The sequence below is a fragment of the Macaca thibetana genome, chromosome 17 (assembly GCF_024542745.1).
Source record: "Macaca thibetana thibetana isolate TM-01 chromosome 17, ASM2454274v1, whole genome shotgun sequence".
NCBI lineage: Eukaryota > Metazoa > Chordata > Mammalia > Primates > Cercopithecidae > Macaca > Macaca thibetana.
The window spans coordinates 31,628,284-31,651,849 of NC_065594.1; the positions used below are offsets into that span (position 1 = coordinate 31,628,284).

General features: G+C 41.5%; 1 pseudogene; it reads left to right on the forward strand.

Moving 5' to 3' along the window:
• The first annotated feature begins 8,506 nt into the window (after positions 1-8,506).
• Positions 8,507-10,594, forward strand: LOC126940253 (protocadherin-8-like; annotated as a pseudogene).
• The last annotated feature ends 12,972 nt before the right edge of the window (positions 10,595-23,566 follow it).

Consider the following 23,566-nt stretch of genomic DNA (forward strand, 5'->3'; position numbering starts at 1 on the left):
GAAAGGTAAAAATCAGAATCTCTGTTCCTGTACTTTGGGTCTTGCTAACTAGGACATTCTTTGTTCCCACCAGTTGGTGACTTAACCAGTTCCCTTAAGGAAGCTCAAAGACTGATATAATTGCTGGGTCCTACAAGTCAGATGTTGGGAAGATTTGCGTTGCCCTCAGTCAGGACTGGGCATAGCTACTCAAAATCTGACTATCTGTATGATATAGTTAACCTTCCCCAACAAATATAATGACAGATAACTGCAATTAATCTCATCCGGAAAAGGGAACCCACACATGGTGGGGTGGGCTATGCCATTATCCATAGCACATGAGAAAATCCTGTTGACCACAAGACGCAGGAACTCCTTACCCTGCCGGAGGTGTGTGTTCCTAGTGTGGCCTCCCCAGATTCTGGTCGCAACAGTGGTCTTTCTTAGCTTTTGTCCTTTGTGACCACATCTAAGCTGGTCATTAAGGACGGTATTTCAGGGGCTTTGCCAACGTAACAGGCCATTTTTAAATTGGGGGTTCAGCTGTCACAGTCCCTTGTTTGCCAGGTAAAAGTTTTGTGTTTATTTGCATTTGATTAACTCCACAATCAAAGCTGGAGATAATTTGAATTTACTCAGAGCCTAGCGATTTTCATCCTTGAGTAACGGATCTTGATGATTTGTTCATGCCCTTAGCCCTCAGCTTAAATGACTTCTCCCTGGGCCTCTTCAGGGCCATTCAGAACAATTTCCTGGGGTGGAGGTCACAGCTAATATGCCCCTTTTGCCCCCAGGTTGCAGCTCAGGGGATGGCGTTTTGCTGAAGGTTGACTGCCATTTTTCTTCAATCAGATATGCCAGACTTAAGGAGAGTTTGGAAGAGACGTGGGGGTCAAGACTCTGAGGCTTCACTCTTATCTCCTTGGTTATGTTTTCCTTTTATTTTCTTGCACTAACTTTACTTTGATGGAGAAAAGTTTGCATATTTCGTCCTTAAAACTTGCCAGGTTGTGACTTTCAGTTCTCTTGGTTTGTTGGCGTCAGTCAGAAAGGGTCTATTTTAGTGATATATTTTCTTCTCTTTCTGCTTTCTGAGGGACTATGTTCAGTAGGAGATTAAATTTTTCTTATAAATGTATATGATCCCTTCCAATTCCTGACCATTTGGTCTCTGGCTTTAACAGACACACAACCAGTCTCAAAATGAGAGCAGCGGTTTACCAGCAGCTGTGCAATCACCCACGAAGAATGCAGATCAGCCTCTCAGCTTAGTATTGATAGGTCTCCTTGAAAACCTCCTCCTAGATCCTCTCAGCTAATCACTCTTGTTGGGGTCTTTTACTTACAATTTCTTTCCCAATTTGGAATTTGTTTTGATTGTTTATGGAGTCAGTGATGGAAATCCAACCACTAATTGACTTAAACATATTGGGGGAACTTACTTCACTTAAATGAAAAATTCATTTGGAGATCAGGTATGGTTGGATCTGAAAGCCACCTCAGCTTTTCTTTGCAAAACACTGATTTTACTCTCAGGCAAGCATTCCCAACCTGGTAGTTTCACATCCCAGCCTTTATCTTCTGAACTCAGCAACTCCAGTGGGGGAAAATATCTCTTTCATAGTAGTTGCAGCAATAATCCTGGAGGTGATCCCCAGTGGCTAAAAAGGACCTGGGTTGGGACACATGTACCTATCTGGATAAGTCACTGTAGCTAGTTGGATGGAATGCTCTAGTTTGGCTAAGCCTGGGTCATGTGGCCATCCTAACAGCAAGGGTGGGGGTCTATTGTACCCTACTTGCATGATTAATTTGGTGAAGAGATGGATTCTTAAAAGAAAACTAGATGCTGAGCAGGTAAAAACAACAAATGTCTTTCATGTCCTGATAGGTCAGTTTTGAAATTGATCCAAGAAACCAGTTTTTATACCCAAAGAAACTCTGCAGGTCAAAAAAATTAAATATAGAAAAAAATGTAAAGATTCTAAAAAACCAATTTTATCACATGTGGCTGGACCAACTCTGAAATATTCAGCAAATTTCATTTATTGCTGAAGTCTCATATAACATACTAGTTCCACATACTAATCCTATGATCCTTTAGTCAATCTTCTGGTTTCGAATTCAGATGATGTTATGTGGTAAGTATTTCACTGAAATCGTATGAAATGGTGGGAACTTCACCAGTATACCACAAATACTAAGGAGCCCCCTTTATGCTGTAGGCACTGAACTGGGGACTGGGATACGAATTTGATGAAGACATGGTTCATACCCTAGAAGGACTCAGAATGGGGTAAGACATATACTTTAAATAAATAAATCACAGTGTATCGTGAAATGCCTATAACAAAGGACACAGTTGTCTTCTAAAGTCCCACAAATTGCTAGGCACTGGGCTTTTTTCTCCTCCCACATTTTTTTCCTTAAATTTCAAAGCAACTCCTCAAGGTAGGCAGTATTCCCTGAAGACATTGAGGTTTGGAGAGATGAAGACTTTTTGGTTAACCAGCTAGTGAGTAGCAGGAAGTTCTGGGAATTCTATTTGGAAATACTTTATTTCTCAGTATTTGGGAATCTACAAAAGCATGACCATTCTTTTAGCCATCCACAAGCTTTGGGACCATTTATTTGTTTCATCTCCACCTTGTAGAGCTTATCTGTCATGAAGTCCTACCAATTATTCCTAAGTAATATTTCTCAGGTCTCACCCTATACTTCTTCCTACTCATGGGTCAGGCTTTCAACATCCTGTACCTAGATTGCTGAGACACTTTAAATGAGCTTCCTTTTACTTTCAGTCTCTCTTTAATTCATTCTGCTATTAAGTGGGTTTTTGAGGTTGGTAGAAGTTGTACACCATACAATACTGCCTTGATCATTTATTTAATAAATATGCATTACAAGGAAGTCATTGTGCTGGATGCTGCTTTAAAGCTTCACATAAAGCACAATCATTTTTAAGGATTTCATCAATGTTTAGAAAGGCAATCATCCATATTATCCTAATAAAACACACATCAACAATCCTTTGCTCCACAAACCTCAATGGTTTCTCACTGCTGCCTTAAAAGTGTTGAAAATGTTTAGCTTAGCATCAAGGTCTTCCTTAGCTATGCCATCCATTCATACTTGTTCTACATATTGTTCTTGACCCATGTACCGCAACCAACTGGCCTACTCAGTCTCTGTAGCATCTGTGCCTGCCCTTCTCCACATCTTGTTCACATCATTCCTAGGTTCTCTCCATTACTGGAAATTCTGGCTGATTGTGATCTTTTTCACTTGTTTTTTTCTTTTTTTGAAGATGAGTCTCCTTCTGTCACCCAGGCTGAAGTGCAGTGGCATGATCTCAGCTCACTGCAACCTCCACCTCCTGGGTTCAAGCGATTCTCTTGCCTCAGCCTCCTGAGTAGCTGGGACTACAGGCGGGCACCACCACCCCCAGCTAATTTTTGTATTTTTAGTAGAGATGGGATTTCACCATGTTGCTGACGCTGGTCTTGAATTCCTGGCCTCAAGTGATCTGCCTACCTCCCAAAATGCTGGGATTACAGGTGTGAGCCACCGTGTGTGGCCTGATGGTAATCTTATTTGTAAACTCTGAGATGGTTTCTCATTTGTACTTCCTATAACTTGGTCTGCGTCATTGGCATTTGTGACCTTCTCTAAACTATGATGAGTTAATTTTTTTAATGTGTAAGTATTTTCTTCTAACAAGGATGTTTTGCTTCATTGCATCACCAATATGTGATTAAACATCTGTTGATAAAGGGTTTGAAAGTGTTCTAATTACTGGTGGACATGAGCTTTTGTGCAGAGTAGGAATAGAGGGACTCAGCTAAGAGGAAAAGAGATGAGAACAAAATAAGGCACAGATGAAAAATTGCTTCTCAGTCTTTATTTTTAATTTTTATTCATTTTTAGAGACACAGTCTCACTCTGTTGCCCAGACTGGAGTGCAGTGGCATGATCATAGCTCTCTGCAGCCTTGAACTCCTGGGCTCAAGAGATTCTCTCCCTCAGCTTCCTGAGTAACGGGGACTACAAGTACACACCACCATATCTGGCTTTTTTTTTTTTTTTTTTTTTTTTAAACTTTTTGTAGAAAGGGGGTCTTGCTATGTTGCCCAGGCTGGTTTTAAACTCCTGGCTTTAAGTAATCCTCCTGCCTTGCCCTCCCAAAGTGCTGGGATTACAGACATAAGCCACTGCACCTGGCCCCTCAGTCTTTAAGTTTTATTCTTCATCTTGCTTTGATACATTCTCTGGTGAAGGAGAAAGTCTCTTGCCTGCAGGGTGGGAAGGACACAAAGTATGAACCAGTATGAACTGAAAGTCAAGTACCAAAGTCAGTTTCACTAACTCACTTTGGATTAGTGAGCCAAAATGGTAAAATTTTGTTTTGTTTTGTTTTTTTGACAGAGTCTTGCTCTGTTACCCAGGCTGGAGTGCAGCAGCGCAATCTTGGCTCACTGCAACCTCTGCCTCCTGGGTTCAAGCGATTCTCCTGCCTCAGCCTTCTGAGTAGCTGGGATTACAGGTGTGTGCCACCATGCCCAGCTAATTTTTGTATTTTTAATAGAGCTAGGGTTTCATCATGTTGGTCAAGCTGGTCTCGAACTCCTGACCTTGTGATCCACCCGCCCCAACCTCCCAAAGTGCTGGGATTACAGGCATGAGCCACCATGCCCAACCAGTAAAATATTTTTTATTATTCATTGATTTAATTTCCTTCATGCAGAGATTTTAATAATACCAGTAGTTTAAGAGGTAATTTTATGTAGGATTTAAGATTACACAGTTTTGATAATATCTTTATTAACATAATGATCTTTACAGGAAACTTTTTTTCTAAATGAAGACTACATCGTTTAAATCCTTATTTTATGTTAAGGGGAACTTGTGATTAGTGTTGATATTTTATAGAGGTTTTCTGTGATTTTCTCTGGGTTAAAGCACTTAAGCAGTGAATAAAATATCATTTGTTTCTATGCTTGTCTTGTAGAGGGTGTTTTGGCTGACTTCAAGGCTGAATTATTTTCTCTGAAATAATTTTACAGGAAAAAGACCGGCAATTTGCTGATAACTTTTGTTACAAATAACCACATAGTCAAGACCTAATAACAAATTGATTATACAATGGGGTAACAAGAATGTGAGATAATGATACTTGTTATGAAATAACTTAAAACAATTTCTCTCTGCTTTGGAGACTCATACTGCTGAAGACTGACTTCAGTTTTTTCAAGAAATGATTTAAAAAAAGAAAATAAAAAAAAAGCTGTTAGGTTGATTTGTTTTCTTTCAAACAGTCTTAATAGCTTCAATTTCTGGAACTTATTTCTTGAAGACAGTAACATTGCACTTGATAATATTTTGCTCATTCATCTCCAGAATGTTTGTTCAGTTGAGAAATGAAAATGGGTCTCAATATAGTACATAGAGTGATTTCTTCTAAATGGCACTAAACTGTTTCTGGCCTAGGGAAGTATTAGTTCAGGGTCCTGTATAAGTTGATGCTTACTCTGACACATGGATGCAATAATCCAGCCGAATTTGCAAATTAGAAACTTTCTTATGGTTTAATTTTTCCCCAAACGTATGTTGTTGGTTTTCTGTGACAGGAAATGGGAAATATGCAAAGGCACAAACACTATTCTGCATTAGGGGGCTAATATTTTCCCATGCTTTTGATGAAAGTTGCTTTTCTTTACATACAGTGTGCTCTAGTGTGCGGATACATTGGTATTATGTGTTCAATAACACAGAAAATCTTTTATTTAAATGATTAGAATATAAATCCTGTTTTTCAGATCTGATTTCTTGACATTTGGGGGGAACACTAGCATGTCTGTTGCTTTTGTTTTAGGAATAAAAGTAAACTCCGTAGGGAGTTCACCAAAATCCTCACCCTTTACAAACTAAGAGGAACAAATTGTTGCTTCATTCACATTTTGGTCTTCCTGTGGTATGGTATCTCCCTTCAGTCTATTGTTTGTTTTGCTTTATCTTTGACTCCAACAGAGATCAAAATACATTTTTTTTGGAATTATAGTTTGGCAATATGCTGGCAAATGGGAAAACACATAAAGCAAATTTTTTTCCACAATGCTTTTAATATTGAGACAGATTTTTATCCAACAGAGCCGACAGAATGTAACATGAGTGCACCAGCAGCCCAGAGCTGTAAACACAGCTTCCTGATGACATATCCCTAGGGGGACAGATCATACAGTTTCTATATTATTCAGCTTGTTATTCGACTGGCACAGAACTGATTTTTGCTTCAGAAAAATGTTTCTTTTCTGAAACTCCAGCTGTCCCTCATTCATAAAGCGGTGTTTTAATAAGGTGGTTGTTTAGTATGAAACAATGATAGCGCTAATAATGAATCACTAACAATACAGCACACTTCTTATCATGGATGGTCTACTTTATGCCAAACAGCTGGAGGAAACGTGGGGGAAAATGCAATCAAGCATTTAAATATCATAGCTGGATGTTTCCAAACATCAGTATCCAGATGCTTAGCTTTGTGGAGGTAATATGTTTGATTGCCTGCTTTTTAAAATATTTTATCTGGATCTTTTGATGTTCTGTAGGTGCAGTCATGTACTGTTCTTCATTTTCAGTATGCTGAATGATTTTTCTGATCATGGATCATCAGAAAAACAGTAATGCTGGAGACTAGCTGAGACTAGGCTTGGCAGGAATTGTGTGAGCTGAAGGAGAAGAGGATGACATGAGACTTGGACTGTGGTTAAATGGGTCCCTCTCCTGGCTAATACATATGGAAGCAGGCACCTTTTAAAGACATCAGCTGAAGCAGATTCAGTTTTCAGTTAAGGGATATATAACAATTATGATGTCTGGTGGAAGAACCAGATTCTCTTGTCTGCCCTGAGACCCAGAGGCTGAATAACCAGGAACTTCCAGAGATATCCGGTTCTCAGAAAGAAAGCAAGCTCTCCAATATGCCATTGAGGATACTGGCTTAAAAGAAGTCTGTTCTTACCAGGCCAAAGTAGAGCTCTTCTCTTCCTCAGACAGATGCCTCATTAGGCAAAATTAAAAATCTAGGAAAATAGAATACTTTTTCTTTTTAGGATCTCAGAGTACCCCGCTCAAATGAACTCATGCTTCCCAGTACACTTCTCCAATACCAGTTACTGGTACTTATAATGAGAGTCATTGCCAAATGCTTCACTAAATGAAAACCCCTGAAAATTAATTATCTCATCAAAGATGGCTCACTTTCAGAACCGGATTCATACATCCTGGCACTAAAATAAATGCCAACTCCCTCCTAAGAATGAAAGGAAAAATAGTCACTTACTGACATGTCCCTGCGGGAATCAATAACATTACAGATCATAGAGGAGACAAGAATAGCCTGGGCATATTAATAACTCGGCCGACTCACTGATTTGAGATGACTAGTTAAATAGCATTCTGCACTGATGAGGACTCCATGGCACGAGGAACAATGTCATCATTAACATGTGAGACTGTTTAGCATTTTGAACACTTCACTCATAAAGAGAACTTAACACAGGACTATTTATTGGGCTTTAGACAGATGGTTTAATGTTTTTTTAGCCTTCAGCCTATCAGACCACCCGTGGTTTCCTTCAGCCAAGGGCTTTTAAAAAATAATTGGTCTATAGCAATTTTCTAACAAGTCTGACTGCAATATATTTTTCTAAACCTTTTTTTTAACCCTTAACTATCCCTTACAGTGGTTTGTGGTTGACAGACTTCTCTGTCTGACACTGATTCCTCACATATAAGTAATTACTGACATAAAAGATGAAGGGGCTGAAATTTCATCATTAATGGTTTCTTTGCTATAGAAAAAGCTATTTAGAAATGATTATTTTGGAAAACAGTTCTTCCCTAATTAGACATTGCCTGACACTCTAGAAGATATTTCCCAAAAATCTTTCAATACAGGAAATGACAACCCAACATAGATGGGTAACTGTGGGTGGCAAAGGATGCACTGCTCTAAGCATGTATGTGTTCATCTTAAAATGGTAGAGAGGGTCAAATGTGCCTCTGTGTGGGGAATATGTGAGTGTGCTTAGGAAGGAATAAAGTGGCTGTGGATCCCTGCTCTTACTGTCAAAGTGAGAGACCAGTACAATGGAAAAGCAAGCAGGACGTGTTTTTATAGTGCAGACATCTTAATAACTACCTGCACCACCCTGGCCACTGGTCAGCTCTTCAGGTCCTTCTATGGGTCCTTTTAGTGAAACAGCATGGCCCAGAGGCCCAGAGACTGTGAACTGGCCCAAATGGATGCTTATTTGCATATTCTTCTGTATGTAGCTTCCCCGGTAGGGTTATGAAGAGGCATGCTTAGGCTTGGGGCAGAGAAAAGCAAGTATACAGCAGAGAGGACTTAGTGATAAGATGTTCTAAGGGGAAAAGAGTCTTCTGACTGCGCACTCGAGAGGGCTTGAGAAGCCTGAAAGTCTTAGTGCAGAGCTCGCGATTGGCTTTTCTCTTTGAGGAATAAATGTCTCGCAGGAGGCTCAGATTTCCTGCTGACACTTCATGCAGGGTTGGATTGGAGTCCTTGCTGATTCTGTGGCTGCTGCTAGTGTCAGGATTTTGCACCGATACTGTCAATTTCTTCACCTGTGAGGAAGACGCCCCTGGTACCAGCATCGGTGTTTTGTTTGATCACGTCCAGTCTAATTCCCAGCGCGAGGTGCCAAGTCAGTTTCAGCTGATTAAATAATTCGACAGCTCTCTGCTCCGGGTGCGCGAGGGCTACGGGCAGCTGACTGTCGGGGACGCCGGCCTGGACCGCGAGCGGCTGTATGGCTAGGCCCCACAGTGCGTGCTGGCCTTCGATGTGGTCAGCTTCTTGCAGGAACAGTTCCGGCTGGTGCACGTGGAGGTGGAGGTGAGGGACGTCAACGACCATGCGCCGCGCTTTCCCAGGGTCCAGATCCCGGTGGAGATGTCCGAGGGTGCGGCTGTGGGCACGCGCATCCCCTCGGAGGTGCCGGTGGACTAGGACGTGGGCGCCAGTGGGCTGCAGAGCGTGCGCCTGGCCGAGACGCACAGCCCCGTCCGCGTGGAGCTGCAGAAGCGCACGGACGGCGCTCAGTGTGTGGACCTGGTGCTGCTGCAGGAGCTGGACCGCGAAAGCCAGGCCGCCTACAGCCTGGAGCTGGTGGCCCTGGACGGCGGCCGCCCGCTGCTCTCCGCCACGGCCGTCTTCAGTGTGTGCATCCTGGGCGCCAATGACCACAGCCCGGCCTTCCCGCAGGGCACCGTGGCCGAAGTGGAGCTGGCGGAGGCGCGCCGGTGGGCTCCCTGCTTCTCGACCTGGACGCGGCCGACCTCGAAAAGGGCCTTAACGGCGAAGTGGTGTTCGCTTTTGGCGCCCGCACCCAGCCAGAGGCGCGCCGCCTCTTTCAGCTCGACCAGCGGTTGGCCCGCCTCACCCTAGCCGGGCCCGTGGATTACCAGCGTCAGGATACCTACGAGCTGCACGTGCCGGCGCAGGGCCGCGCTGCCGCCTGCAAGGTCATCGTGCGCATCCGCGACGTCAATGTCAACGCACCCGACATCGCTATCACCCCGCTGGCCCCCCGGGCGCGCCGGCTGTCTCGCCCTTCGCCGCTGCCGCCGCTGCCGCCGCTGCCCTCCAGGGAGCGGACGCTAGCTCGTCGGCGGGACCCGGGACGCCCAAGGCTGGCGCCACCTCGATGGTGCCGGAGGGGGCGGCGCGCGAGAGCCTGGTGGCCCTGGTCAGCACCTCCGACAGGAATTCGGGCGCCAACCGGCGGATGCGCTGCGCCCTCTACTGGCACGTGCACTTCCGGCTGCAGCCGGCCTGGTGGTGAACGCGGCGTCGCTGGACCGTGAGCGAATCGCCGAGTACAATCTGACGCTGGTGACCGAGGACCGCGGCGCGCCCCTGCTGTGCACCAGGAGGCCCTACACGGTGCGCGTGGGCTACGAGAAAGACAACGCGCCGCTCCTCACGCGGCGGGTCTATGAGGTGTAGGTGAGTGAGAATGCCCCGCCCAGCGCCTACCTGGCTACGGTGGCCGCCCGGGACCCGGACCTGGGCCGCAACGGCCAGGTCACCTACAGGCTGCTGGAGGCAGAGGTGGGCCGCGCCGCCGGGGGCGGTATGTCCACTTAGGTCTCGGTGGACCCAAAACCAGGAACTGCGCGCTCGACGGCACTTTGGCTGCGAGGAGCTGGCGGAGATGCAGCTGCGGCTGGAGGCACTAGACGGCTGCTGTCAGGCGCTATGGGGCCTGGCCATAGTGCGGCTGCAGGCGGAGGACCAGAACTACCACGCGCCCCGCCTGGTGGCCCCACTGCTTCTCAGTGGCTCAGCCCAGCTGCCTCTGCCCGGGGATGCACCACTGGGCTACGTGCTGACCGTCTGCAGGCAAAAGACGCGGACGAGGGCGCCAACACCGAGCCGACGTACATAGTCCTCGGCAGCGACGGCGGCCCCGAGGTGCTGGCCCTGCACCCGGCTTCGGGCGCCACCCAGCGCAGAAGTGGTGCTGATGCCGCCGCCTCACGAGGGAGGGGAGCCACGCATCAGGCAGGGAATGGGAGGGCAGCTTGAACCCTCCCTGTTTTGGTCGGTGTTTTGGCCAGCGGCTGCGTCCTTCTGCTAGTGGCCATCATCACTGTGACTTGTTCTTGCCAAAGCAAGGCTAGGACGCTGGTGAAGAAGCTCCATGAGCACTCCCCAAGCAGATTTCAGGCAACGAGTGACCACGGTGGTCCACGTGTCAGAGCCATAGGGGCTGACTCTGGGGGCTTCCGCTCCGGGTTCTTCGCAGACACACGGCCATTTTCCATTTCCGGGGCCCAGGCGGTTGAGTCCGTGGAGGATTCCTAGTCTGAGGTCAGTGAGGTGTCTTGGAGCTCCTCTTGTCCGGAGAGGAGCAGGACTGCATGGGCCCTGGTAGGGCACCGCTGCCCTTCTTAGTGTCCTCATTCACTTGGAGTAGATCTTCATGCTACTAGCCTTATGAAACTGCAGTGACTGATTTGGGACTTCAAATGGTTGATATTTCCGGGCTTGTTTATTTTTTTTATTTGAAAAGAAAAGTTATCCACAGACACGGTTAGGGGCAGGCTTGATAGTCACATGTGCATTCATGTAGGTTCATGTCTGTTTTTGTTGTTTTTGCCTGTATTAACTTCCTTTGGGTGCGATTTGGATACATTCAACCCTCAGGGTTAATGCTGTTTTTCTGAAACACTCCGGATGAGGAATGCGGCGCCTGCTCTGTCAGGTTTGATATTAGACGGTGAAATATTATTAACTGCTGCTCTCACCCCTTTTGAAAATAGGGTTCAATCTCAGTTCCTTTTCATTCCTCATCCCCTTGTGGAGAAAATAAATCTGCGGCAAGTTTAAGGTAATTTCAGAATATTTATTGTTATCTCTAAGTAATGTGTTTGACATTTTATACATTTTTATGGATACCAAAGTAATTCTTTCCTTTTCACTTTCAGTATACATTCAAATATAGATGAGTTCAGTATGAAGGACAGTGGAAAAGTAGACAGTGAATTGAATGACAGCCATTTGGATATCAGCAGAGAGGGTTTCAAGAAAGCATCCTTTCAAATGATTGCAAAACAAGGGGGTAAGTTCAAACCTGTGACTTTGAAGCTCTTCTTCTCAAAGCATCATAAGACGCATTCCTGACTTAATTACAATACTAAATAAGTGAGTAGGTGATTTTGTTTGGCTTTGCTTTGTTTACAGAATGCTGCACCAACACAACCTCATTCTATCCGGTCCATCTGCTGTGTCATTTGGGGGTGCGCTTTAGGCCCAATTCTGTGGAATAGTGTCTGGTTCTGGAGTGATAGCTCCTGTGGTGAAAGGCATTGTCAATTGTGAGGTATTTTCTGTTAGTGTGCATGAAAATGGGCACTAGATCTTTTCCCTCAAAGAAAATATGTTACTCAAAGAGCAGTCATAATGGTTTGTCCTACTGACTCAAATGCCTCGTCGCCATAACAGGTGTTTTTGCACAGTCTATGTTCAGTTCCTTTGACTTTTTTTTTTTTTTTTTAAATGAGGGGCTTCCAGAAGCATCCACCTCCTGGTTACCTTCCTCTGAATATTCTCTAGTGGTCAACATACTTTCTAAAATGGAGAACTTGAAGTTGTATACAGTGATTCAGTACCAGCCTCCCTTCTGAGGTCCAAATTCGTATACACAACTGCCTACTCAACATCTCCATTTGGATTCTGAATGGACATGCTATATGTTCAAAACTACTCTTGGTTTCTATTCTCCAAACCTGTTTTTCCTCTGGTGTTGATATATCAGCAAAAATGACATATCTGTTCACTTAGTTGCTTGCTCTGGCTTAAATCCTTGATGTTATTTTTGATTTGTTTCTTCCTACACACAACTTTCGATCCATCAGCAAATTCTGTTGAATTTTCTTTCAAAATATATTCTCAATCAATTCACTTCTCACCACATTCATTGCTACCACTCTACCCCAGGCACTGTCATCGCTTGCCTAGCAATGGCAGTAGCCTCAAACTTGGCCCCTCTGCTTCTACTCTGGCCCTCTTGCAGACCATTCTGCATATGAGAACTAGACTGGTCTCTTCATAAATCAGGTTGCATTACTCAACTCTCCAAATACTTGTCGCTTAAATAAAATCCCAAATCCTTATCATGGTGTCTCAATTACTATTGCTGTGTAACAAGCCAGGCTAAAATGTAGTGGCATAAAACAACCATTTTATTATGCTTGTGGATTCTGTGGTCAATTTAGACAAAGTACAGCAGGGATGGCTTATCTTTGTTTCAAAGTATCTGGGGCCTTAGCTGGGATGATATGATGGCTGGAGGCTGGAACCATCTGAAAGCTTCTTTAGTTACATGCCAGGTTTGTGGGCTGGGATGAGCCAAAGTCCAGGAGACCTGACTTGGTGAAGTGGGAAAAAGGGAGGCTTCATGTTCTCTTTACACGTGGCTTGACTTCTTACAGCCTGGCGGCCTATGCAAAGTCACATGGCAGCTCGGGCTGCAAACATGAATGATTCATCCAACAGGACAGAAGTCACATCCTCTTTTGTAACCCAGCTTCTGAAATTACATGGTCATTTCCATCATATTCTACCGTACAAGCTGTCTTAAGCTCACCCAGATTCAAGTGGAGTGGACAAAGACCCTATGCCTACCCTAGAAAATTTTCCAAGAGTTTTGAGGGCCATGTTTGTAAATCAGCCACACATGACTCATCAAGTCCTGCATTATCTGGCCCTTGGCTCTCTCTTCTACCTGATTTCTTACCCCTCTTCCCCAGGATGCTTTAGATTATCTTATTGGCCTTCTTGTGTTTTTTGAATACACAAAGCATCTCTCCATCTCAGACCTCAGGGTCTTGCTGTTCTGTCACCTGGTAAGCTTTCTCTAGATACCCATATTGCTTCCCACCTTCATTTAGGCCTTTGTTCACATGTCCATCTAATCAAAAGAGGTCTTCCAAACCTCATTTGCCCCTCCTCCCTGTCACTCTCCATCTTCTTTACTCTGCTTTATTTTCATTCCTAGCATTTATCACTCCCTGGCATTATTTGTATATTTATTTGTTTATTATTTGTCTCTTGTTCCATGTTGAATGGCCACCTTCAGATATATACTGAAACAAACAAACAAAAAAACAGTAAAACAAAAATCAGCAAATTTACTGAGTGGATAAATGAAGGTGTGGTGTAACCAGCACATACATTGAAACTTGTATGACTAGTTCTTATGATCATATTGCACTTTAGGGTAAAATTGTATTGGTATTTTTTGGAAGTTCCATTGTACTCCCTAACTTTCTGAAAAATGTTAGTGTGATCTTAAAACTTGAAGTTTCTATAGTGAATTTATGTTTCCGGATAATTTAGTGTTAAATTAGCCTTTTCAAAAGAATCAAAGGACTGGAACTCCTACTGTTTATATTTTCTATTTAGGAAATTACCAGCTTATTCTTGTCTTAACTTAGTTTCTTCTTCCTAATAACAAGCATGATAACTCAAAGTGCTGCTATGGCAAACGAGAATGTGATCTAGGCAATGCATTCAACCTGAGAGAATATTTTTTTCTTAGTAATAACAGTCACAACATTGCTTCTTACCTGTATTCAACAAAAACCTTTTATTTGTTTAATAACATTTACAGAGGACTCTTTATGTACCAGAAACTGTTTTAGGTACCTTATAAATATTAAACTCACTTGAGTCATACAACAGTGCTGTTAGGCAGGTGCTATCATTTGACCCCATTTCACACATGGGAAACTCAGGCACAGAGCTGTTCAAGTAATTTGGTTGAGGCCGCTCAGCTGTGAGGGGCAGAGCTTGGTCTCCAACCTGGGAAGTCTGGTTCTAGAGTTCATGCTTTTAATGTTCTGCTGTAGCATATTTTTTCTGCAGGTTTTTAAACACTTATTTTATGAGTCTTTTAAAGATTTAGGGCCAGTTTACATTCCTGAGGATGTTTCTGTCTTTGAGTTTGAATGAGATGCTCTGATTTATGGTTTGGTTTATCCTCCAACTTTCTGCTGCATTTTCTTGTAAAACTTTTAGTGGGATTATTGAAAGGATGACACATAGGTAATGGCAAGAGAATTGAATTAGATGTTGATAGAGAGGAAATAAGAAGTTTAATGAAAATATTTTAATTTTTTTGCATCTCACTCTTAATAGTTAACAGAGAATTAATGAATCAATAAATACACTACTAGCCCTCAGAAACTTCATTTTAGATTGTTATTTCACCCATTCCTCCCACCAAACCTGTATTAAAGATTCCAGCAAATAATTTAATTGACTTGCTTGAATTTTGTTTCCACTTCATTTCCTCACTACACCAGCAGGTGGAGGTGCAAGTCATTGGCAGAAAATCCGGAGGAAGAAAAAAAAGCAAACAGCTAGAAAACCAGTCCTGGAACAACCAAATATTGTTTACATTTTTAAGTATATTTCTATGTAGCATTCAATTGTTTCTCTTTTTTTTGAATTTTAAACTATTCTTTTTTTTCCAACTTTTTTTTGGATTATTCAGGATGAAAAACATTCAAGGATCCTGAAAAATTAAACCAGCAAAAATGGTTCACATCATGCAAATAGCTACAGGATTGAATGTTCTTCAAGTACCCTTTACCCTCACATTACCCAGATGAAAAATACAAATTTCCAACCAGAACACTCAGAACTCAATTGATGTTATTTTCAAGTCTGTGCGTCCCAAGTGAAGGGCTGCCAAGTGTCTATGACAGAGTTCAGAACTGCAGGCCAGCAATGCCACTTCCCCCTTCTTGGACAGAATGATGAATTAAATCATCCTTCAGTGGACGGATCGCCTTCACATACTTCAGAAATAGCCACTTCATTCTAAAAAGCTGCAATTCATATAGATGGTCATTTCTGTCAAGTGTTTACAAGCCAGGTTACATGCATGAGCCTTCTAGTTTTGATATACATTTTCTTAAATTAGGTTGACAGTCCGTGACACAGCACAGGATGATTTTATAGAATCTAGGATATTTTACCAAAAAGTCTTAAAAGTGGTCTTTATTGCCATGAATATAATAAATGATCATGTATTTTATATTCTAGTACCTTTTATGAATATAAATAAAATATTCAGTCTGGCTACTCATTTACATTTGAATGTGTATGTGATTCTACTGCGAATGCAATTCAACTTCAGAATAACTTTAAGTTGAATTAACCTGGACCCGGACCTTAATCATGAGGCCCAGTGAGGAGGAAGAGGAAGCTGTGGGCAGGCAGTATTTGAGTGGGGGTTACTCAAATTGTCGCTCTAGCCTGGCATCTGAGAGGGTTGCTGAGTGTTTCATGGGTATAACAGTGGCAGATTTTGGCAGTGGGTGAAAATCATATGGCAGTGGCTGGTGATGTGTTTCCGGGCACTTATCCCATTCACAGCATCAGCTCAGAGGCTGGGGCTACAGGGAGCAGCATGGTGAGAGAGAGAGAGAGAGAGAGAGAGAGATCGTGAGAAGGAGTGAGTGTCTTATGGCCTCAGCCATGTGGGCTAGAATTCCTAGCAGGACTCCTTCTTAGCTATGACAGGATGCTAGGAGAAAACTGAGGCATAAGAGCAAGGATTAAAGGAAGAGTTGGGCTCCAAATGCAGTGACTTAAAGGCTACTTGAGCAGCTGGGCTTAATCTGTGTCCAAACAGATCCAAGGACAGCAAGGCTGGGTGATGAGATGGAAGCGTCTGATTGTGTCTTGTTTCTGCAGGATTGGCTCGGACTGTGGGAAGAATTGAGTCTGCAAAGTTCAGGATGTTTTGTGTCTCCAACTAGAAGAGCCTGGGGTTCATTAAGATTTGATGGGCAGGAACTGTGCTGCTCAATATACTAACCACTAGCCACATGTGGCTGTTTAAATGAATTACAACTCAATACAATGAAAAATGCTTCAGTCTCAGACAGTAACTATAAAATGTTTCCATCATCACAGAACGTTCTGATGGATGGCTTTGGTCTAGAAGAAGGGGCAGGCCAGAGTTCTACCTTCACAGGCTGGGAGTTGAAGGTAGCCAATGACTCGCTGTCCTTGCTCAGCACATATATGGGGAACTGTGTGTTTTTGTCTGTTTTCCACCCTTCCAAGTGTGGAGAACTAACTACTTCGTGACAGTTAGCCTTTTAATGATTCATGTATTTTAAAATGGATTGACACATTATTTATTATATAATCTTTGAAAAATATCTCAAGGCAAGAATTCTCAGTGGTAGAAGGTTTTCTGTAGGCTGGAGAATTTCTAAAGGCTCCTCTGCTATAATTCAGTCCAATCACTTTAGAGATTTTGTAGCAATAGTCATGATAAAACCTACATGCTCTTCCTCCTAAACTCTCCCAAAAATAATTCAGCAGTTTTTAAAACCAGTAATTTATTCCTTATCCATGCTCAGGCGAGAAGCTAGGAAGAACTTCAATCCTTTGGCCACTGGTCTCCCACAGAAAATTACTGCTGTTGGAAATTAGTTTCTGAGTCCCGTGTTATCTTCGGAGAGTCAGTGTGTCCTCTGATGTGTCAGCTTTCCAGATCGGGTGGTCTAGGCCCCAGAGAGACTGTGGCAAATGTGAATGTTCCTTGCTTTATCTGATACATATCTTAAAAGTAAAATGGACACCTGTCTTTTGGGTTACATCTAATAATATTTGAAAATTTTAGAGTAATTTTTTGTGTAAATGCATTCTGTGGGAAACATTTTTAAAAGCTGGGAATTTAAAACTTTTCCTCAAATTTACAAACATAGAATTAGATATTTTTACTTTTCTTAAAATGAGGCTCTCATGTGTTTGTGACATTAGCTTCTACCTGAATTATGATTCCTAATGCAATTTATAATTCCTGAATCTTGTCTGTTTATGATTGCATTCCTATGAATAATAATAGGCAATCCTTATCAAACACTATATGCAAGGTTCTATGCTAAATGCTTTTTATGAATTATTGTTTTTACATCTTGTAACAATCCTAGGAAGTAATAATATTACTACCTCAATTTTATAGCTGAGGAAATGAGTTTAAAGAGGGTAATATGTTTGAGGTTACATAGTAAGCAAATGAACTTAGAGTTTAAAAAATTACGGTATAGGCTGGGTGCAGTGGTTCATGCCTGTAATCCTATCATTTTGAGAGACTGAGCAGGTGGATCTCTTGAGCCCAGGAGTTCAAGACTAGCCTGGGCAACATGGTGAAACCCCATCTCTACAAAAAATATAAAAATCAGTCATGTATGGTGTTATGTGCCTGTAGTCCCAGCTCCTCAGGAGGCTGAGGTGGGAGAATCACTGAGCCTGGGGAGGCTGAAGCCACAGTGAACTGTGATTGCACCACTGTACTCCAGCCTGGGTAACAGAGGGAGACCTTGCCTCAGAAAAAAAAAAAAAATTACAGTATAACGCTAAAGTGCACGAATTTCGAGTTTACAGCCAGATGAAGTTTTATGTATACTCACTCTTGTAACTACCACCTAGATCAAGGTTTGGAATATTTCCAGATCCCCTGATGGCTCCCACATATACCTTCCTGGGCAATACCTCTTCCAGAAGTAACTACTATTTAGAATGTAAAAATCATTATAGTCATTAAGGAAAACAGTATGGAGGTTCCTTAAAAAATTAAAACTAGAACTACCGTATGATCCAGCAACCCCACTTCTAGGTGTAAACCCAAATGAAACAAAACCAAAAGCACTATTTTGAAAAGGTATCTACACCCCCATGTTCATTGCAACATTATGTATAATAGCCAAGATATGGCATCAACCTAAGTGTCTATAGATGGATAAGTAAAGAAATTACAGTATATATATATCTATATATACCTATATGTGCAGTATATATATATGTATATATATACACATACATATATATGTATGATGGAATGTTATTCAGCCTGAAAAAAGAAAATCTTAACCATTGGTGACAATTTGGATGAAAGTGGAAGACGTTACACTAAGTAAAATAAACCAGTCACAGACAGAAAAATACTGCACGATCTCACTTATGTGTGCAGTCTAAAAAAGTCAAATTCACAGAAGCAAAGAGTGGAATGGTGGTGTGCTAGGTGAGGGGGAGGGGAAACTGGGAGATGTTGGTCAAAGGGTACAAAGTTTCAGTGAGGATAAATAAATTCTAGAGACCTAATGTTTAGCATAGTGACCATAGAATAATGCTGTATTTGATTCTTGAGATTTGCTAAGATAATGTATCTTAAGTGTTCTCACCACATGGGGAAAAAACAACTATCTGATTTTTAGCTTGAATATAGTAATCAGTTCACTATGTATATGTATATAAGAACATCATGCTGTACAGTTTAAATATATAAAATTTCAATTAAAAAATTTAAAAGAGGTAACTATTATTCAAACCTTTTTCACTATTACTTTTTGCTGTATGCAAATGTCATATAAATGATACAATTTATACTTTTGGGGCCTGGTTCAAAATTATGTCTATGAACTTCACTCCATGCTGTGTATACCATGGTTTGTGCATTTTCACTGCTGTATAGTATCTCATTGTATGCATTTACCACAATTTATCCATTGTATAGTTGATGGAGCTTAGGGAAATTTTCAGTTTTTGACTTTTGTGAATAATGAATTAGTTTGCATGTTTTTTTTGGTGGACATAAACACTCATTTCTGTTGGCCATATACCCAGGAGTAGAATTGTTGTGTCAAAGAGTGATGTATCTACGGTTTGAAGCTTGAATTTTTTATTTTTTTTGAGACTAGGTTTCACTCTGTTGCCCAGGCTGATTTTGAACTCCTAGGCTCCAGCAGTCCTCCTGTCTCATCCTCCCTAGTAGCTGGGATTACAGGTGTGCACCCCTGTACCCAAGTTGAACCTTGAGTTTTCTGACTCCACTATTATCCATTGTGTAACACTCATTACATCAATAGCAGCTAATAAAGACTGAGAGCTCTCTATGAGGTCTTTAAGCTCTCCTTTTCTAAGCAGGATATTGATTCAATAGAGAACTTTCTATAAGCTTAACTAATAACAGCAGGGGGAGGTCTTCTATTTGTTCAACAAAGAGGAGAGTCTTTTACGTTATTATTAAATAGCTGATGTATTACAATGTATGTGGAACACTTAGTAGCTTCTTTTTGAAAAGATCATGATAATACCCATCTTTGACAGACTTGTTTTACTCATTGAAATGTATACAATAAGAGTAGAGTTAGCAATTGATCATTCATTTACTTGTATACTGTAATTAGCCAAGGAAGAAACAAATCAATTTAAAGCCAATTTCCATAGTCTACACATGCACAGGAATTGATTGCAGACTTGAATTTGCTGAATAAAAAGTGAAGCTGGCTAATCTCAATTTGTATTTCATCGAGTAAATGTCAGCTATTGATTTCTGTGGCTTACTACTGGTGAGGCAATCTGTCTGTCATTCTTTAAAGGCAGCACAGCACGATCGCTATGCCGTTTAATTAGGTGTGGTCTAGTCATTTCACTGTTTGAGGAAGATGAAATATTTAGCTGTAGTGGAAGGAAAAACCTCAGCCAGCTGCCTGCTCTATCACCCTCTTTCAGACTGGTACTCATCTTAATTTAATGCCCATTGATTCTTATTGTTAGATGTACAGAGTAGCCCTTTTGTAATGTAGTGTTGGAAGATGAAGCTAAAATGGACTTTACAGGCTAACCGAACTCTCTGAAGCTTTCTTGAACTCTTGACAATGCAGCATTGCATTCTAGGGGAATGACTTGACCTGTGTGTTATAGAATAGGTTTCCACAGTGTGCCTGGTTTTCTTAGAGAGTAATCCATGTTGCCATTGTCATACAGGATTTGTATAGTCTCTGACAAGTTGTAATGCCTTTTTCCCTGGCACAACACAGAAGATGTAATGGTTTAACTATACCTGAACACTACTGCTTTTGTGAAAAACGGCCTGAAATAACAGTGAAATAATGTCTTCTTTCTTAAAAGAAATATCACAATCTCTTTATCTGTTTGTTTTTGGTTTCCTCACCTGTAAAGTGGAGGATAGTAGCTACTTTGTTGCTATTTTATGTTAGCTAAATGAGACAGTATGTATAAAATGCATACAGCAATGCCTTTCACCTACTAATAACTTAATAAATATTTATTATTATTAACGTCAGATTTTTAAAGAATGGAGTCTCGCTCTGTTGCCCAGGCTGCAGTACAGTGATGCAATCTCAGCTTATTGCGACCTGGGGCTCCTGGGTTCAAGTGATTCTCCTGCCTCAGCCTCCCAAGTAGCTGGAATTACAGGTGCTCACCACTATGCCCAGCTAATTTTTGTATTCTTAGTAGGGATGACGTTTCATCATGTTGCCCAGGTTGGTCTCTAACTCCTGACCTCAGGTGATCTGCCTGCCTCGGCCTACTAAAGTGCTGGGATTACAGGCATGAGTCACCGTGCCTGGCCAAAAATGTTTTTAATGTTATTAACATTTTTCATTTTTCTCTTCCTTTGTTTAAATTGGCATCGTATTCTAAATATTCCTATATTTTTCTCTGTTTCTTTCTGCTTGGTGCAACTAATACTTTCCATCCTTTTTGGTTGGTTACCATTATTATTTTTTAAACTAACTTTTCAAATAGGTGACCAAAAATGGTTTAAACCCTGGGGACCATAATATTTTTGACAGCAGTATGAGACTGATTTTAAAAATATTCCTTAGTAGAAACTTTTTTTTTTTTTTTTTAACAATAGTTCTTATGAAGTTAGATCAGTGGGTCATTTTGTCTACAGCTATATTTCAAGCCAGTGGCAATCTTGACAGACGTATGAGGGTATTTAAATGTTAAGGTTCAGTAATAATAAATATACTGATTCTTTAAGGATTATACAATAATCTCACAAAAGCAGGTATCCCCCTTTTACTTGCTTTGACGCGTGTTAATGTGCCATTTAATTGAACCTGTAGGACACCTGCTCTGTATCCCAAATACTCCCATCAGGGTGTAGTTGTAATACCCTGCAAGAGGCATTAAGTAATAAAAGGGTGAATGATCAGCTTCTAGCTCAGGCCACTGTAACTGGGAGATTATTGATAGTGAGGCATTGCGACATAATAAGAGAGTCTTCCAGGAAGGACTCAATCTAAAAGGTATTTGTCTTCCATCTAAAACCAGGAAAACCTATAGAACATCTCCTACATAACCCAGAAGACATTCACAGACATTTGTAGACATTTTTGCAGGCATGTTTATAAAAGGCGTACTGGTCCTTACTGGTTTTCAGCTTCATCTCTTGTCACCTTCTTGCTTGCACTTCCTAAGTGTCACCGTAGAAAGGGCAGCCACAGAGATAATAAGTCAAGCTCTTATCCCAGGAGCCAGGCCCACTTCTCAGCCCTGAGACCAGAATCCACTCAAGAGTCTTTAGAGAAATAGGTACCTGAAATGCATGGATAACTGGTTTATTTGAGTCCATGTCCCTGAGCAACCTTCCTCCTTCTGCCTGTGACTTAGGGTTCTGTGTAGGTATGTCTGTAGGGAGAGAACGTGCTGGACATGTAAGAGCATGAATTGTGTTCTTGTGCAAATTAGAATTTTCATTGTATATTAAATTGTGTTTTGGTTGTATACATTAGTTCCATGAGGTTGAGTTGATGTGATTCTGCTATTCAGAGAAGGATCTCATTCATATTGCTGAATAACCAGGGTTCTGAGTCTGCATATCTGAAAGCTGGATCCTGTATTATGTCTAATTGACAAAGACAATAAATGCAAGTCCCTAAGGCTTCCTAGGGGACAGCCCACAGGTCCTTCCTTAGGCAGAGTGTGGAATATCCTATCTTAATTAATCATGTCTGTCAGGCATGATGATGGAGTAATAACTAATATCAGTACAGCTCCTCCTGTGTACAGTGCTAGAACAATCCTGTGAAGCAGGTACCATGATTATCTTTCTCCTCCATGTAAGAAAATTGAGGTTAAATCACTTAACAAGTCACAGAACCAGAGTGTGGTGAAGCTTCAATGCCAGGGCATGTCTTCTGGGTTCAGCGCATATTCCACACTGCCTTCCTGCCTTTCCTTTAGCTTATTAGTTCTCCATTTCATTATGTGTATAGGCTTGGAAATCAAAGTATCAAAAACCCCATTTTGGTAGTTTCTTTGCTCAAATCATCAGGAGCAAATGAACAGTCTAAATGCACATTCAACCACTTGAAGCTGTGATCGGGTCCCTGGTTGAGCGCCGCTCATCCATCATGCATGCTCCTGATAGACATGACAGGTCTTGCACAAAGAGGAGCTTTTTTCCCTCTCTCGGTGGTGCTTCCTTTGAGGCATGCTACTGTTCAGTGCCCTGTTGAGATTTTGATTAAGAAAGACAGATATTGTGCAACTTCCATTAATGTCCTATTTCTCCTGTAGCAAAATGTAGGCTCTTGGAACTTTCTCAAGGGAATTTAATTTTCCATGTCTGTTGGCAAATATGATTTTGAGTTTTACATAAAACACTAGAAAACAGTTAGTGGCCTGGTCAGGGGTTTATATTTGTAATTCAATGATTCTTTTAGGTGATTTTAACCTGTTTGCAACCTGTTTTGTTGTTGTTCTGTAATTCACAAACCACTAACTTTCTAAAATAAAATAAAACTACTTTTTAAAACTACACTTTAAAATAAAAGAAAACTGCTTTTTAAAATAATAAATACTTTTTCTGAAGTATCTAACTTTCTTTTGTCCTCTTCTATCTGGTTGTGGTAATGTCATCTGACTTGTTTTTATATTGCTCCCTAAGGGGGAAGAAAACCCTAAGCTAAGAAACTATGAAAATCCATTTTGAAAGTGCTCAGTGCCCAATAACTAATGTTAAGACAGCACATTATACACCTGAACAGCTCTATAACACCTCCAATGATACTGTGCCCTTGTTTATATAGATATAAATCAGTGCCTCAATCTTCACCTAGCTCCATGTATATATAATTTTCATTAATTAATTCTGAGACTTATGTCAGCTTTGCCAATAACCTGAATATTTTCCTTCTCTCTCCTCTATGGCTT